The 16,175-nt window shown below is 48.0% G+C and overlaps 1 protein-coding gene across 5 annotated transcripts in view; it reads left to right on the plus strand.

The window, feature by feature from the left end:
* Positions 1-16,175, plus strand: part of CABCOCO1 (ciliary associated calcium binding coiled-coil 1) — a 453,528-nt gene that overhangs the window by 57,219 nt on the left and 380,134 nt on the right. The gene's annotated exons all lie outside the window — the stretch shown is intronic.

A 16,175-nucleotide genomic window follows, 5' to 3' on the forward strand; every position in this document is an offset into this window, starting at 1 on the left:
TCCAGCATCCACTACGGACTACGAGAAATAGATTTATCGGTAAGTAAAATCTTATTTTTTCCTTTTTTTCTATCTTCCCTATTGTCCAGTGCCTTTTTGCCTTTTCTCCTTCGTTTCCTCATTTTTCATCCCCCCCCCCCCCCTTCCTCAGGTTCTGTAGTGCGACCCTACCCATCAGAGTAATAATTGGACCTCTACTGTGGTTAGGTCCTTATTTATGTACTCACTTTAGTTACAACGTATAGGGGGTCATTCCGAGTTGTTCGCTCGCTAGCAGATTTTAGCAGCATTGCACACGCTACGCCGCCGCCCTCTGGGAGTGTATTTTAGCTTAGCAGAATTGCGAACAAAAGATTAGCAGAATTGCGAATAGAAATTTCTTAGCAGTTTCTGAGTAGCTCGAGACTTACTCCTACACTGCGATCAGCTCAGGCCGTTTCGTTCCTGGTTTGACGTCACAAACACGCCCTGCGTTCGGCCAGCCACTCCCCCGTTTCTCCAGACACTCCCGCGTTTTATCCTGGCACGCCTGCGTTTTTCCGCACACTCCCAGAAAACGGCCAGTTTCCGCCCAGAAACACCCACTTCCTGTCAATCACACTCCGATCACTTCAATGATGGAAATTCTTCGGTCGGACGTGAGTAAATCTACTGAGTTTGTGCTAAAATACTTAGCGCATGCGCACTGCGTACAATGCGCATGCGCATTTTCGCCTATAATCGCTCCGTTGCGAAAATCGGCTACGAGCGAACAACTCGGAATGACCCCCTTAGTGTAAAGTTTCATTTTATTTCTTTATTCTTTTATTATGGCTGCTTTAGATGTTGTATTGGAGTAAAATAATCAATACAAACTATAGTTAAATGAAAACAAGAATTACATATCCAAAACTATCTGTTTAACCCATTCTTGCACCTGAAGGGGACGTTTTATATATATATATATATATATATATATATATATATATACTTGCGCCTTTCATGGTTCACCATCTCAAACGTCGGGTATCTAGTTTTTGAATCGAGTATGAATTGCTATTACTCTGTTGACTTTACACTGAGATATACAATGCTTATTATGTGATCTTTTTATGTATTTTTAAATGTAATCTTTTATTTAATATCTATTATATTTCTCATCCGCTGATATAAGTTTGCCATGAACGATATAATTTAGTTTAGCACTATCGTTTGAGATCAGCCTTCTAGCCTTGTACGAATTTCTACTTTATATATTAATTATCATTCTACCCTATGTGGAATATTTATGGAATAGATATATGTCACTGTGTTTACATTTTCACTTTTATTGTCGCATGTATATTTATTTTCCTTATTTATATGTTTTTAATTTCTCTATATATATTGCTGATGTAATTGATTTATTCCTTACTGAGCTGTGGTGTCTCAAAAGAACCTGACAGGATTGCCTTTAACTAAAGCAACTCATTTCTCTGACGTCCTAAGTGGATGCTGGGACTCCGTAAGGACCATGGGGAATAGCGGCTCCGCAGGAGACTGGGCACAACTAAAGAAAGCTTTAGGACTACTTGGTGTGCACTGGCTCCTCCCACTATGACCCTCCTCCAGACCTCAGTTAGAATCTTGTGCCCGGCTGAGCTGGATGCACACTAGGGACTCTCCTGAGCGCCTAGAAAAGAAAGTATACTTTTAGGTTTTTTATTTTCAGTGAGATCTGCTGGCAACAGACTCACTGCTACGAGGGACTAAGGGGAGAAGAAGCGAACCTACCTGCTTGCAGCTAGCTTGGGCTTCTTAGGCTACTGGACACCATTAGCTCCAAAGGGATCGAACACAGGCCCAGCCTTGGTCGTCTGGTCCCGGAGCCGCGCCGCCGTCCCCCTTACAGAGCCAGAAGCAAGAAGATGGTCCTGGAAATCGGCGGCAGAAGACTTCGGTCTTCAACAAGGTAGCGCACAGCACTGCAGCTGTGCGCCATTGCTCCTCATGCACACCTCACACTCCGGTCACTGATGGGTGCAGGGCGCTGGGGGGGGGGGGGGGGGCGCCCTGAGCAGCAATATTAAACACCTTGCTGGCATAAAACTCACATAATATAGTCTTAGAGGCTATATATGTGAAAAATACCCCTGCCAGATATCCATAAAAAAGCGGGAGAAGTCCGCCGAAAAAGGGGCAGAGCTATCTCCCTCAGCACACTGGCGCCATTTTTCCCTCACAGCTCCGCTGGAAGGATCACTCCCAGGCTCTCCCCTGCAGTTTCAAGACTACAAAGGGTAAAAAAGAGAGGGGGGGCACTAAATTTAGGCGCAGTAGTATACATATAAGCAGCTATAAGGGAAAATCACTCAGTTATAGTGTTAATCCCTGTGTTATATAGCGCTCTGGTGTGTGCTGGCATACTCTCTCTCTGTCTCCCCAAAGGGCTTTGTGGGGTCCTGTCCTCAGTCAGAGCATTCCCTGTGTGTGTGCGGTGTGTCGGTATGGCTGTGTCGACATGTTTGATGAGGAGGCTTATGTGGAGGCGGAGCAGATGCCGATAAATGTGATGTCACCCCCTGCGGGGCCGACACCTGAGTGGATGGACTTGTGGAAGGAATTACGTGAAAGTGTCAACTCCTTACATAAAAGGTTTGACGACATAGCAGATGTGGGACAGCCGGCTTCTCAGCTCGTGCATGCCCAACTGTCTCAAAAGCCATCAGGGGCTCTAAAACGCCCGCTACCTCAGATAGCAGACACAGATGTCGACACGGATACTGAATCCAGTGTCGACGACGATGAGACTAATGTAACTTCCAATAGGGCCACACGTTACATGATTGAGGCAATGAAAAATGTGTTGCACATTTCTGATGTTACCCCAGGTACCACAAAAAAGGGTATTATGTTTGGGGAGAAAAAACTACCAGTGGTTTTTCCCCCATGTGATGAATTAAATGAGGTGTGTGAAGAAGCGTGGGCTTCCCCCGATAAGAAACTGGTAATTTCTAAAAAGTTACTAATGGCGTACCCTTTCCCGCCAGAGGATAGGTCACGTTGGGAAACATCCCCTAGGGTGGATAAAGCGCTCACACGCCTGTCAAAGAAGGTGGCACTACCGTCTTTGGATACGGCCGCCCTGAAGGAGCCTGCTGATAGGAAGCAGGAGGCTATCCTGAAGTCTGTATATACACACTTAGGTATTATTTTAAGACCGGCTATTGCTTCAGCATGGATGTGCAGTGCTGCAGCTGCGTGGTCAGATTCCCTGTCGGAAAATATTGATACCCTTGACAGGGACACTGTATTGCTAACCATAGAGCATATAAAAGACGCAGTCTTATACATGAGAGATGCACAGAGGGATATTTGCCGGCTGGCATCTAAAATAAGTGCTATGTCCATTTCTGCCAGGAGAGGGTTATGGACTCGGCAGTGGACAGGTGATGCAGATTCTAAAAGGCATATGGAAGTTTTGCCTTATAAAGGTGAGGAGTTGTTTGGGGATGGTCTCTCGGACCTCGTTTCCACAGCGACAGCTGGGATGTCAGCTTTTCTACCCCATGTTCCCTCACAACCAAAGAAAGCACCGTATTATCAGGTACAGTCCTTTCGGCCCCAAAAAGGCAAGCGGGTTAAAGGCGCGTCCTTTCTGCCCAGAGGCAGAGGTAGAGGGAAAAAGCTGCAGCATACAGCCAGTTCCCAGGAACAAAAGTCCTCCCCCGTTTCCTCTAAGTCCACCGCATGACGCTGGGGCTCCACAGGCGGAGCCAGGTACGGTGGGGGCCCGTCTCAAGAACTTCAGCAATCAGTGGGCTCGCTCACGGGTAGATCCCTGGATTCTTCAAGTGGTATCTCAGGGGTACAAGCTGGAATTCGAGACGTCTCCCCCTCACCGTTTCCTCAAATCTGCCTCGCCAACAACTCCCTCAGACAGGGAGGCTGTGCTAGAGGCAATTCACAAGCTGTATTCCCAGCAGGTGATAGTCAAGGTGCCCCTCCTTCAACAAGGACGGGGTTACTATTCCACAATGTTTGTGGTACCGAAACCGGACGGTTCGGTGAGACCCATTTGAAATTTGAAATCCTTGAACACTTATATAAAAAAATTCAAGTTCAAGATGGAATCGCTCAGGGCGGTTATTTCAAGCCTGGACGAGGGGGATTACATGGTATCACTGGACATCAAGGATGCTTACCTGCATGTCCCCATTTACCATCCTCACCAGGAGTACCTCAGATTTGTGGTACAGGATTGTCATTACCAATTCCAGACATTGCCGTTTGGTCTGTCCACGGCACCGAGGGTATTTACCAAGGTAATGGCCGAAATGATGATACTCCTTCGAAAAAAGTGAGTTTTAATTATCCCGTACTTGGACGATCTCCTGATAAAGGCGAGGTACAGGGAGCAGTTGTTGGTAGGGGTATCACTATCTCGGGAGGTGCTACAACAGCACGGTTGGATTCTAAATATTCCAAAGTCACAGCTGGTCCCTACGACGCGTCTACTGTTCCTGGGGATGGTTCTGGACACAGCACAGAAAAAAGTGTTTCTCCCGGAGAAGAAAGCCAAGGAGCTGTCATCTCTAGTCAGAGGCCTCCTGAAACCAAAACAGGTGTCGGTGCATCACTGCACACGAGTCCTGGGAAAAATAGTAGCTTCCTACGAAGCAATTCCATTCGGCAGGTTCCATGCAAGGACCTTTCAGTGGGACCTGTTGGACAAGTGGTCCGGATCGCATCTTCAGATGCATCGGCTGATAACCCTGTCTCCAAGGACCAGGGTGTCTCTGCTGTGGTGGCTGCAGAGTGCTCATCTTCAAGAGGGCCGCAGATTCGGCATACAGGACTGGGTCCTGGTGACCACGGATGCCAGCCTTCGAGGCTGGGGGGCAGTCACACAGGGAAGAAACTTCCAGGGACTATGGTCAAGTCAGGAGACTTCCCTACACATAAATATTCTGGAACTGAGGGCCATTTACAATGCCCTAAGTCAGGCAAGACCCCTGCTTCAAAACCAGCCGGTACTGATTCAGTCAGACAACATCACGGCAGTCGCCCATGTAAATCGACAGGGCGGCACAAGAAGCAGGATGGCGATGGCAGAAGCCACAAGGATTCTCCGATGGGCGGAAAATCACGTGTTAGCACTGTCCGCAGTGTTCATTCCGGGAGTGGACAACTGGGAAGCAGACTTCCTCAGCAGGCACGACCTCCACCCGGGAGAGTGGGGACTTCATCCAGAAGTCTTCCAGCTGATTGTAAACCGTTGGGAACAGCCACAGGTGGACATGATGGCGTCCTGCCTAAACAAAAAGCTAGAAAGATATTGCGCCAGGTCGAGAGACCCTCAGGCAATAGCTGTGGACGCTCTAGTGACACCGTGGGTGTACCAGTCAGTGTATGTGTTCCCTCCTCTTCCTCTCATACCCAAGGTACTGAGGATAATAAAAAAAAGAGGAGTAAGAACTATACTTATTGTTCCGGATTGGCCAAGAAGAGCTTGGTACCCGGAACTTCAAGAACTGATCTCAGAGGACCCATGGCCTCTGCCGCTCAGACAGGACCTGCTGCAGCAGGGGCCCTGTCTGTTCCAAGACTTACCGCGGCTGCGTTTGACGGCATGGCGGTTGAACGCCGGATCCTGAAGGAAAAGGGCATTCCGGAGGAAGTCATCCCTACGCTGATTAAAGCTAGGAAAGAAGTGACCGCAAACCATTATCACCGCATATGGCGGAAATATGTTGCGTGGTGTGAGGCCAGGAAGGCCCCAACGGAGGAATTTCAGCTGGGCCGTTTTCTGCACTTCCTACAGTCAGGGGTGACTATGGGCCTAAAATTGGGTTCCATTAAGGTCCAGATTTCGGCTCTGTCAATTTTCTTCCAGAAAGAACTGGCTTCACTGCCTGCAGTTCAGACATTTGTTAAGGGAGTGCTGCATATTCAGCCCCCTTTTTTGCCTCCAGTGGCACCTTGGGATCTCAACGTGGTGTTGGATTTTCTAAAGTCGCATTGGTTTGAGCCACTTAAAACCGTGGATTTGAAATATCTCACGTGGAAAGTGGTCATGCTGTTGGCCTTGGCTTCGGCCAGGCGTGTGTCAGAATTGGCGGCTTTGTCATGTAAAAGCCCTTATCTGATTTTCCATATGGATAGGGCAGAATTGAGGACTCGTCCCCAGTTTCTCCCTAAGGTGGTATCAGCTTTTCATTTGAACCAACCTATTGTAGTGCCTGCGGCTACTAAAGACTTGGAGGATTCCAAGTTGTTGGACGTAGTCAGGGCCCTGAAAATGTATGTTTCCAGGACAGCTAGTGTCAGGAAAACTGACTCGCTATTTATCCTGTATGCACCCAACAAGCTGGGTGCTCCTGCTTCAAAGCAGACTATTACTCGCTGGATCTGTAGTACTGCTGGACTGCCGCATCCTAGATCAGTGAAAGCCCATTCCATGAGGAAGGTGGGCTCTTCTTGGGCGGCTGCCCGAGGGGTCTCGGCTTTACAAGTTTGCCGAGCAGCTACTTGGTCGGGGTCAAACACATTTGCAAAATTCTACAAGTTTGATACCCTGGCTGAGGAGGACCTAGAGTTTGCTCATTCGGTGCTGCAGAGTCATCCGCACTCTCCCGCCCGTTTGGGAGCTTTGGTATAATCCCCATGGTCCTTACGGAGTCCCAGCATCCACTTAGGACGTCAGAGAAAATAAGATTTTACTCACCGGTAAATCTATTTCTCGTAGTCCGTAGTGGATGCTGGGTGCCCATCCCAAGTGCGGATTGTCTGCAATACTTGTATATAGTTGCTATTTAACTAAAGGGTTATTGTTGAGCCATCTGTTGAGAGGCTCAGTTATATTTCATACTGTTAACTGGGTATAGTATCACGAGTTATACGGTGTGATTGGTGTGGCTGGTATGAGTCTTACCCGGGATTCAAAATCCTTCCTTATTGTGTCAGCTCTTCCGGGCACAGTATCCTAACTGAGGTCTGGAGGAGGGTCATAGTGGGAGGAGCCAGTGCACACCAGGTAGTCCTAAAGCTTTCTTTAGTTGTGTCCAGTCTCCTGCGGAGCCGCTATTCCCCATGGTCCTTACGGAGTCCCAGCATCCACTACGGACTACGAGAAATAGATTTACCGGTGAGTAAAATCTTTTTTTTTTTATCATACCATGATTACACACGTAACACAGGTGCTCCGTCCAAGGATATTTAACCCAGGCTATGGCAACAGGAGTCACACCTTTAAGAAAGTCACGTGAACGTGACGAAACGCGTTAGGACTCCTCACTTTTTGTTGCTAACCGATCCGGCACATTGTATCCCCCTACTTTATTCTTCGTTCCACATGTCTGTCCCGCTCTGGGGAGCGATAGCATACGAAACTAAACGGCAGCCCTGCATGTGGCTAACCAGAATCCACGACTGACACTATTTCCATCAGAAGCAAGCAGCAGCCGCAATCAAGGTGGGCACAGCCCTGGTCCAGCTCTCCCTCTTAACATGACCATGTAATCAGCACTGTGGGATGCCACACATTTACCTGGTCTGTCTACCAGCCTTCTCTCGTCCTCGTACAGTGAATGCTGCCCAGCCGCTATTGTTACAGTGAATTGTAAACACTGTTACAATATCCCAGACCGTTGGTGGAAGGAGTAAGTGATATACACACAAGCTTGTTAGAGACTGTTTTATACAGTATACAGAATCAAACCCTCACACAATGACTGTGAACTCTATGAAATTTAAGGTTTACCATATAAACAGGTTTCATTGAGGCACACATCCTATGTTACTTTGTTGTTTTTTCTTTTCAAATCTGAAACATTGTATTTATTCTATGATCATTCGATACATGTTCATATAATACTGTGCACAGTATCTTTTTATTGTATCATTTTGTTTTAATTATAAAAATTATTCTATATAACTACTAGTGAGCCTTGTGAGCCTTTTTTTATACACAGTGGCATTGGCATTCGCCATATATATATATATATATATATATAGTTATTTCTCACACCCGTGAATCCCAAGCGCAGTTGCATTTTTGCATACTTACTGTAGGTATCAGTCCAGTGTTCTTTAGACTCCATGGAATATGGGAGCAGGAAATCCACCAGAGTGCCCCTGTTAACACTATGACACTGGACACAGCACCTCACCTGGACTTGTGACATTGCTAATTGGACCCTGGAGGACTGCCAACATGTGGCGTGGTCCAGTGAGTCACAGTTCTAGTTGTTTCTGACTGGTAGTGTTTGGGTGTGGCGCAGACCCCATGAGGCAGTGGACCCCATTTATCAACAAGGCACTCTGCAGGCTGGCAGTGGTTCCATAATGGTGTGAGGTGTGTTTATGTGGCCTGGGTTGGATCTGCTGTTCCACCCGAGCATGTCGTTGACCAGTAATCGCTACATTGCATCGCTCGATAACTATTTGCAGCCTTTCATGGCTACTACTACCCCTACAACAATGGAACATTCCAGCAGGATAAGGTACCATATCATCTGTCCCAAGATATCGAGCACTGGTTTGAGGAACATTCTGGAGAGTTTCAACAAATGGTGTGGCCACCATGTTTGCCCAACATAAACCCAACTGATCATTTTACAGGTCCATTCGCACCCAAGATCCTGCACGTACAATTGTCAGGGAGCTGTAGGAGGCTATCCAGATAACATGGGTCATCATCTCTCCAGAGGTCTTCCGTGCCACATTGAGTTGCTACACTTTGCCGGGTTGGAGGGGGTTTTACCTGATACAAGGCACCTTTTCCATGACTTTTGGCACTTTACTGTACTGTAGTAACACCTTATTGAATTAAACCTTATTCCTCCACATTATGCCAGTGCCAATGTGACCTTAATATGACTATCACATGGACTTTCTCATACGTCCTAGAGGATGCTGGGGTCCACTTCATGACCATGGGGTATAGACGGTTCCGCAGGAGCCATGGGCACTCTTAAGACTTTTCAATGGGTGTGAACTGGCTCCTCCCTCTATGCCTCTCCTCCAGACCTCAGTTTTAGAAATGTGCCCAGGCAGACTGGATGCACTCTGAGGAGCTCTACTGAGTTTCTCTGAAAAGACTTATGTTAGGTTTTTTATTTTCAGGGAGAACTGCTGGCAACAGTCTCCCTGCTTCGTGGGACTGAGGGGGCAGAAGTAGGAACCAACTTCCTGAAGAGTTTCATCGCTCTGCTTCTGGCTGACAGGACACCATTAGCTCCTGAAGGGAACTGAATGCTAGCCGTGTCTAGATGCTCACTCCCACAGCACGCCGTCACCCCCTCACAGAGCCAGAAGTCAAAAGACAGGTGAGTGTATGAAGACAGATCTTCAATCATGCAAAGTGAAGGCAAAGGTACCGCGCAGCTGGCGGGAGCGCAGCGCGCCATTGCTGCCCACACATACACAGGCACTGCAGGGTGAAGGGCGCTGGGGGCGCCCTGGGCAGCAAATAACCTTGTAAACTGGATAAAAGATGGCATAAGATGCCAAGGCACAGCCCTACCCCCGCCAGTATAACTGATATGTGAAAAATCTCTGAGGAGAAACGCGCCATTGCAGGGGCGGAGCTTCCTCCTCAGGCAGCCAGCACACTGTTCAGCGCCATTTTCTCTCATTCACAGACTGCAGAGAAGAAGCTGGTCCTCCTCCACTTCTGAACAAGTATCAGGGTGAAAAAAGAGGGGGCCTGGGTGCTAATACATATTGTGCACAATATAATAGAGCTTAAAGGTTTCTGTGTACGGAGTACGCGCCTCAGGGATTTTGTCTCTGTACAAAGTACGCAGCACTGGATTTTTTCTTTGGCGCTGGGTTGTGAACTGGCTGCTCCTAAACTGTGTCTCTCTGACAGATTTTACTGTGGGTCTGTCCCCTATAAGTCCCAGAGTGTCTGTGAGTGTGTGTTGTACACATGTGTAAGACATGTCTGAGGCAGGGAGTTCCTCCCCAGAGGAAGGCATTTTAGGGACACAGAGTTGTAATGTGGTGGCGCTGCCGGCATACCAAGAGCCTGCATGGGTGAAAGAAATACGTGATAGTATGCATCATATCAATAGGAGATTAGATAAGTCTGAATCTCATGCTGAGTGCTGGAGAAAATCTGTGAAGGATGTGATTTTTCAGGGTTCTGTATTTCCATCCGCAGGCGACGCCTCTGGGTCACATAAGAGACCATTTGCGAATATTGTGAATACTGATACCGAAAACGGACTCTGATTCTTGTGTCGACGATAGTGACTCCAGAGAAATAGATCATAAATTGGCGAAAAATATACAATATATCATTGTAGCAATAAGGGAAGTGCTGGAAGTCACGGAAGCCACTCCTGTACCTCAGGAGAAAGCCTATTTCTATAAAGAAAGCTTAATACACTCTTTGAAGGGATGTGGGTGAATCCCAAAAAGAAATTTCGTATTCCCAAGAGAATTCAGATAGCTTATCCTTTCCCGGTGGAATACAGGAAAAAATGGGAGTCACCCCCTGTGTTAGACAGTACAGTGTCCAGGTTGACAAAGACGGTAATTCTCCCTGCACCTAGCACGGCTTCACTAAAAGAGCCGGCAGACAGAAAGTTGGAAACTACATTAAAATCCATTTATGTTGCCAATGGTATGCTACTCAGGCCCACTATTACTTGCGCGTGGGTGAGTCGCGCTATTGAAAAATGGTCAGAAAGCGTGGCATCAGAAATTGACACGATTGATAAAGATGAGATACTCCTTAAGTTAGGGAATATCAAAGACACTGCCGCATACATGCTAGAAGCGATGAAAGATATTAAACTCTTGAGTTCACAAGCCGCTACCATGGCAGTATCGGCTAGGCGGGCATTGTGGATTCGCCAATGGAACGCGGATGCAGATTCCAAAAGAAATATGGAGGCTCTCCCATATAAAGGTGAGGCCTTATTTGGCAATGGACTGGATGCGTTAGTCTCAGCGGCTACCGCAGGTAAGTCGACATTTTTGCCCTCTGCGCCTGCACCGGCAAAAAAGACCTATCACCCGCACATGCAGTCCTTTGAGCCCAATAAATACAAAAAAGCAAGAAGTTCCCCCTTCTTTGCAGGTAAGGGAAGGGGAAAGGGAAAGAAGTCCACAGCGTCTTCAGGTTCCCAAGAGCAGAAGTCTACCCCTACTTCTGCCAAATCTTCAGCATGACGCTGGGGCTCCTTTGCGGGAGGCTGCTCGGGTGGGGGCACGTCTCAAACTGTTCAGCCAAGGTAGGATTCTGTCTGGCCTGGATCCCTGGGTGCTGCAAATAGTGTCCCAGGGATATAAGCTGGAGTTTCAAAACGTTCCCAATGACAATTTTTCAAATCGACCTTGCCAGCTTCTCTTCCAGAAAGGGAAGCAGTAACAGTGGCAATCTAAAAATTATGCCAGGATCAGGTCATAGTCCTGGTACCTTTGTCACAACAAGGGGAGAAGTTTTATTCAAGCCTTTTTGTAGTTCCGAAGCCTGACGGCTCGGTCAGACCGATCCTAAACCTAAAAAATCTGAATCTCTACTTGAAACGGTTCAAGTTCAAAATGGAATCACTGAGGGCAGTGATTTCCAGTCTGGAAGAGGGGACTACATGGTGTCTGTAGACATAAAGGATGCTTACCTGCATGTTCCCATTTATCCTCCTCACCAGGCTTATCTGAGATTTGCAGTTCAGGATTGCCATTACCAATTCCAGACATTGCCTTTCGGGCTCTCCACGGAGCCGAGGGTATTCACCAAGGTGATGGCGGAGATGATGGTTCTCCTGCGTCAAAAAGGAGTCAATATAATTCCTTATCTAGACGATCTCCTGATAAAGGCGAGATCCAGGGATCAGTTGTTACTAAACATCACACTCTCCCATGATCCAACAACACGGTTGGATCATAAATTACCCAAAGTCACAGTTGGAACCGATGACAAGATTGTCTTTCTCGGGATGATTTTGGACACAGAAGTTCAGAGAGTTTTTCTTCCGGTGGAAAAGGCTCTGGAAATCCAGAAAATGGTCAAATAGATATTGAAGCCATCAAGTGTGTCGATCCATCAGTGCATTCGGTTGTTGGGGAAGATGGTGGCTGCCTACGAAGCCATACAGTTTGGCAGGTTCCATGCCAGAGTATTCCAGTGGGACCTGTTGGACAAGTGGTCGGGATCCCACCTTCACATGCACCGGAAGATAATCCTGTCGTCAAAAGCCAGGATTTCGCTCCTGTGGTGGCTACACAATTCTCACCTACTAGAGGGACGCAGGTTCGGAATTCAGGACTGGCTCCTGGTAACCACGGATGCAAGTCTCCGAGGCTGGGGAGCTGTCACTCAGGGAGAAAGCTTCCAGGGAAAATGGTCAAGTCAGGAAGCCTGCCTTCACATAATCGTGATGGAATTGAGAGCCATTTACAACGGCCTTCAACAAGTGGTACATCTTCTTCAAGATCATCCCGTGTAAATCCAGTCGGACAATGTAACAGCAGTCGCGTACATAAACAGGCAGGGCGGAACGAAAAGCAGAGCGGCAATGGCAGAGGTGAAGAAGATCCTCCTCTGGGCAGAAAGACATGTATAGGCTCTGTCGGCAGTTTTCATTCCGGGAGTAGACAATTGGGAAGCAGACTTCCTCAGCAGACACGATCTCCATCCAGGAGAGTGGGGCCTCCACCAAGAAGTCTTCGCAGAGGTGACAAGTCTTTGGGGAGTTCCTCAAGTTGACATGATGGCATCTCGTCGCAACAAGAAGCTTCAGAAATATTGTTCCAGGTCGAGAGACCCTCAAGCAATAGCAGTGGATGCACTGGTAGCCCAGTGTGTCTTCCGGTCGGTGTATGTCTTCTCTCCACTTCTGCTGATCCCAAAAGTGCTCAGAATCATAAGAAGAACAAGAGTTCGAGCAGTCTTCATTGCCCCAGACTGGCCAAGGAGGGCTTGGTACCCAGATCTTCAGGAGTTGCTCATAGAAGATCCTCGGCCTCATCCTCTTCGCGAGGACCTGCTGCAGCAGGGGCCATGCATGTATCAAGACTTACCGCGGCTACGTTTGACGGCATGGCTGTTGAGCGCCGGATCCTAGCCCGAAAGGGTATTCCCAATGTAGTCATCCCCACCCTTATTCAGGCCAGGAAAGGAGTAGCGTCAAAACATTACCACCGTATTTGGAGAAAATATGTGTCTTGGTGTGAATCCAAGAAGGCTCCTACGGAAGAGTTTCAGTTGGGACGTTTTCTCCATTTTCTGCAGGCTGGTGTGGAGGCGGGCCTCCGATTGGGATCGATCAAGGTCCAGATTTCGGCCTTGTCAGTGTTCTTCCAAAAACAATTGGCCTCTCTTCCAGAGGTTCAGACCTTCGTGAAAGGGGTTCTGCACATCCAGCCTCCTTTTGTGCCTCCAGTGGCACCATGGGACCTTAACGTGGTGTTGCAGTTCCTTCAATCAGATTGGTTTGCGCTTCTAAAAAAATAGGATTTTGATACCTACCGGTAAATCATTTTCTCCTAGTCCGTAGAGGATGCTGGGGATGACATCAAGACCATGGGGGTATAGATGGGATCCGCAGGAGACATGGGCACTCTAAAGACTTTTCATTGGGTGTGAATTGGCTCCTCCCTCTATGCCCCTCCTCCAGACCTCAGTTGTAGGAACTGTGCCCAGGGAGACTGACATTTTGAGGAAAAAGAATTACTTAAACTAGTGGTGAGATATCTACCAACTCACACCCTCAACCATGCTGCACACATGGCATTCAACATAACACACGCCAACAGGTATGAACCAATTGCAGCAACATGCTGAAAACTAAGAAAACACAACTTGTGTAACTCTAATAACTAAACTGCAGGTAAAGTACACACTGGGACGGGCGCCCAGCATCCTCTATGGACTAGGAGAAAAGGATTTACCGGTAGGTATCAAAATCCTATTTTCTCATACGTCCTAGAGGATGCTGGGGATGACATCAAGACCATGGGATCTATACCACAGCTCCAGTGCGGGCGGGAGAGTGCGGATGACCCTGCAGCACCGATTGACCAAACTTTAGGTCCTCATTGGCCAAGGTGTCAAACTTGTACAACTCAGCAAATGTGTTTGACCCTGACCAAATAGCTGCTCGGCAGAGTTGTAATGCCGACACCCCCTGGGCAGCCGCCCAGGATGAGCCCACCTTCCTAGTGGAGTGGGCCTTTACCGACGTCGGTAATGGCAATCCAGCCGTAGTATGAGCTTGCTGAATCGTATTTCTGATCCAATGTGCAATAGTCTGCTTGGAAGCAGGACACCCAATCTTGTTGTGAGCATACAGGACAAACAGAGCCTCTGTTTTCCGTATACGAGTGGTTCTAGCAACATAGGTTTTCAAAGGTCTAACCACATCTAGAGATTTTGAATCCGTAAATGTGTCAGTAACTACTGGCACAACAATAGGTTGGTTTATGTGGAAAGATGAAACCACCTTCGGAAGAAAATGTTGTTGAGTCCTCAACTCTGCCCTATCTTCATGGAAGATCAGGTAAGGGCTCTTGTGAGACAAGGCCCCCAATTCAGACACCCGTCTTGCAGATGCCAAAGCCAAAAGCATCACCACTTTCCAAGTGAGAAACTTCAACTCTATCTTTTGTAGAGGCTCAAACCAATCCGATTGAAGGAACTGCAATACCACGGTAAGGTCCCATGGTGCCACTGGAGGCACAAATGGAGGCTGGATGTGCAGAACCCCTTTCACGAAGGTCTGAACCTCTGGAAGAGAGGCCAATTGTTTTTGGAAGAACATGGACAAGGCCGAAATGTGGACCTTGATCGATCCCATTTGGAGGCCCGCCTCCACACCATCCTGCAAAAAATGGAGAAAACGCCCTAAGTGAAACTCTTTCGTAGGAGCTTCCTTGGATACACACCAAGACACATATTTTCTCCAAATATGGTGGTAATGTTTCGACGTTACTCCCTTTCTGGCCTGAATAAGGGTGGGGATGACTTCCTTGGGAATACCCTTCCTGGCTAGGATACGGCGCTCAACAGCCATGCCGTCAAACGTGGCCGCGGTAAGTCTTGGTACACGCACGACCCCTGCTGCAGCAGGTCCTCTCGAGGAGGAAGAGGCCGAGGATCTTCTATGAGCAACTCCTGAAGATCTGGGCACCAAGCCCTCCTTTGCCAGTTTGGGGCAATGAAGATTGCTCAAACCTTTGTTTTCCTTATGATCCTGAGTACTTTTGGGATCAGCGGAAGTGGAGGTAAGACATACACTGACGGAAAAACCCACTGGGCTACCAGTGCATCCACTGCTACTGCTTGAGGGTCTCTCGACCTGGAACAGTATCTCTGAAGCTTCTTGTTGAGACGAGACGCCATCATGTCTATTTGAGGAACTCCCCAAAGACTTGTCACCTCTGCGAAGACTTCTTGGTGGAGGCCCCACTCTCCTGGATGGAGATCGTGTCTGCTGAGGAAGTCTGCTTCCCAGTTGTCTACTCCCGGAATGAATATTGCCGACAGAGCTTGTAGATGTTTTTCTGCCCAGCTGAGGATTTTGTCGCCTCTGCCATTGCCGCTCTGCTTTTCGTTCCGCCCTGCCTGTTTATGTATGCGACTGCTGTTACATAGTCCGCCTGGATCTGCACGAGACGGTCTTGAAGAAGATGTACCGCTTGTTGGAGGCCATTGTAAATGGCTCTTAGCTCCAGCACGTTTATGTGAAGGCAGGCCTCCTGATGTGACCAACGTCCCTGGAAGTTTTCTCCCTGAGAGACTGCTCCCCAGCCTCGGAGACTTGCATCCGTGGTTACCAGGACCCAGTCCTGAATCCGGAACCTGCGTCCCTCTATCAGGTGAGAGCTGTGCAACCACCACAGGAGCGAAATCCTTGTTTTTGACGACAGGATTATCTTTCTGTGCATGTGTAGGTGTGACCCCGACCACTTGTCCAACAGGTCCCACTGGAATACTCTGGCATGGAACCTTCCAAACTGTATGGCCTTGTAGGCTGCCACCATCTTCCCCAACAACCGAATGCACTGATGGATCGACACACTCGGTGGTTTCAATATCTGTTTTACCATTTTCTGGATTTCCAGAGCCTTTTCCACCGGAAGAAATACTCTCTGAACTTCTGTGTCCAGAATCATCCCGAGGAAAGACAATCTTGTCGTCGGTTCCAATTGTGACTTTGGGTAATTTATGATCCACCCGTGTTGTTGGAGTATTGACAGAGAGA

Source organism: Pseudophryne corroboree, chromosome 3 (genome assembly GCF_028390025.1).
Source record: "Pseudophryne corroboree isolate aPseCor3 chromosome 3, aPseCor3.hap2, whole genome shotgun sequence".
Lineage (NCBI taxonomy): Eukaryota > Metazoa > Chordata > Amphibia > Anura > Myobatrachidae > Pseudophryne > Pseudophryne corroboree.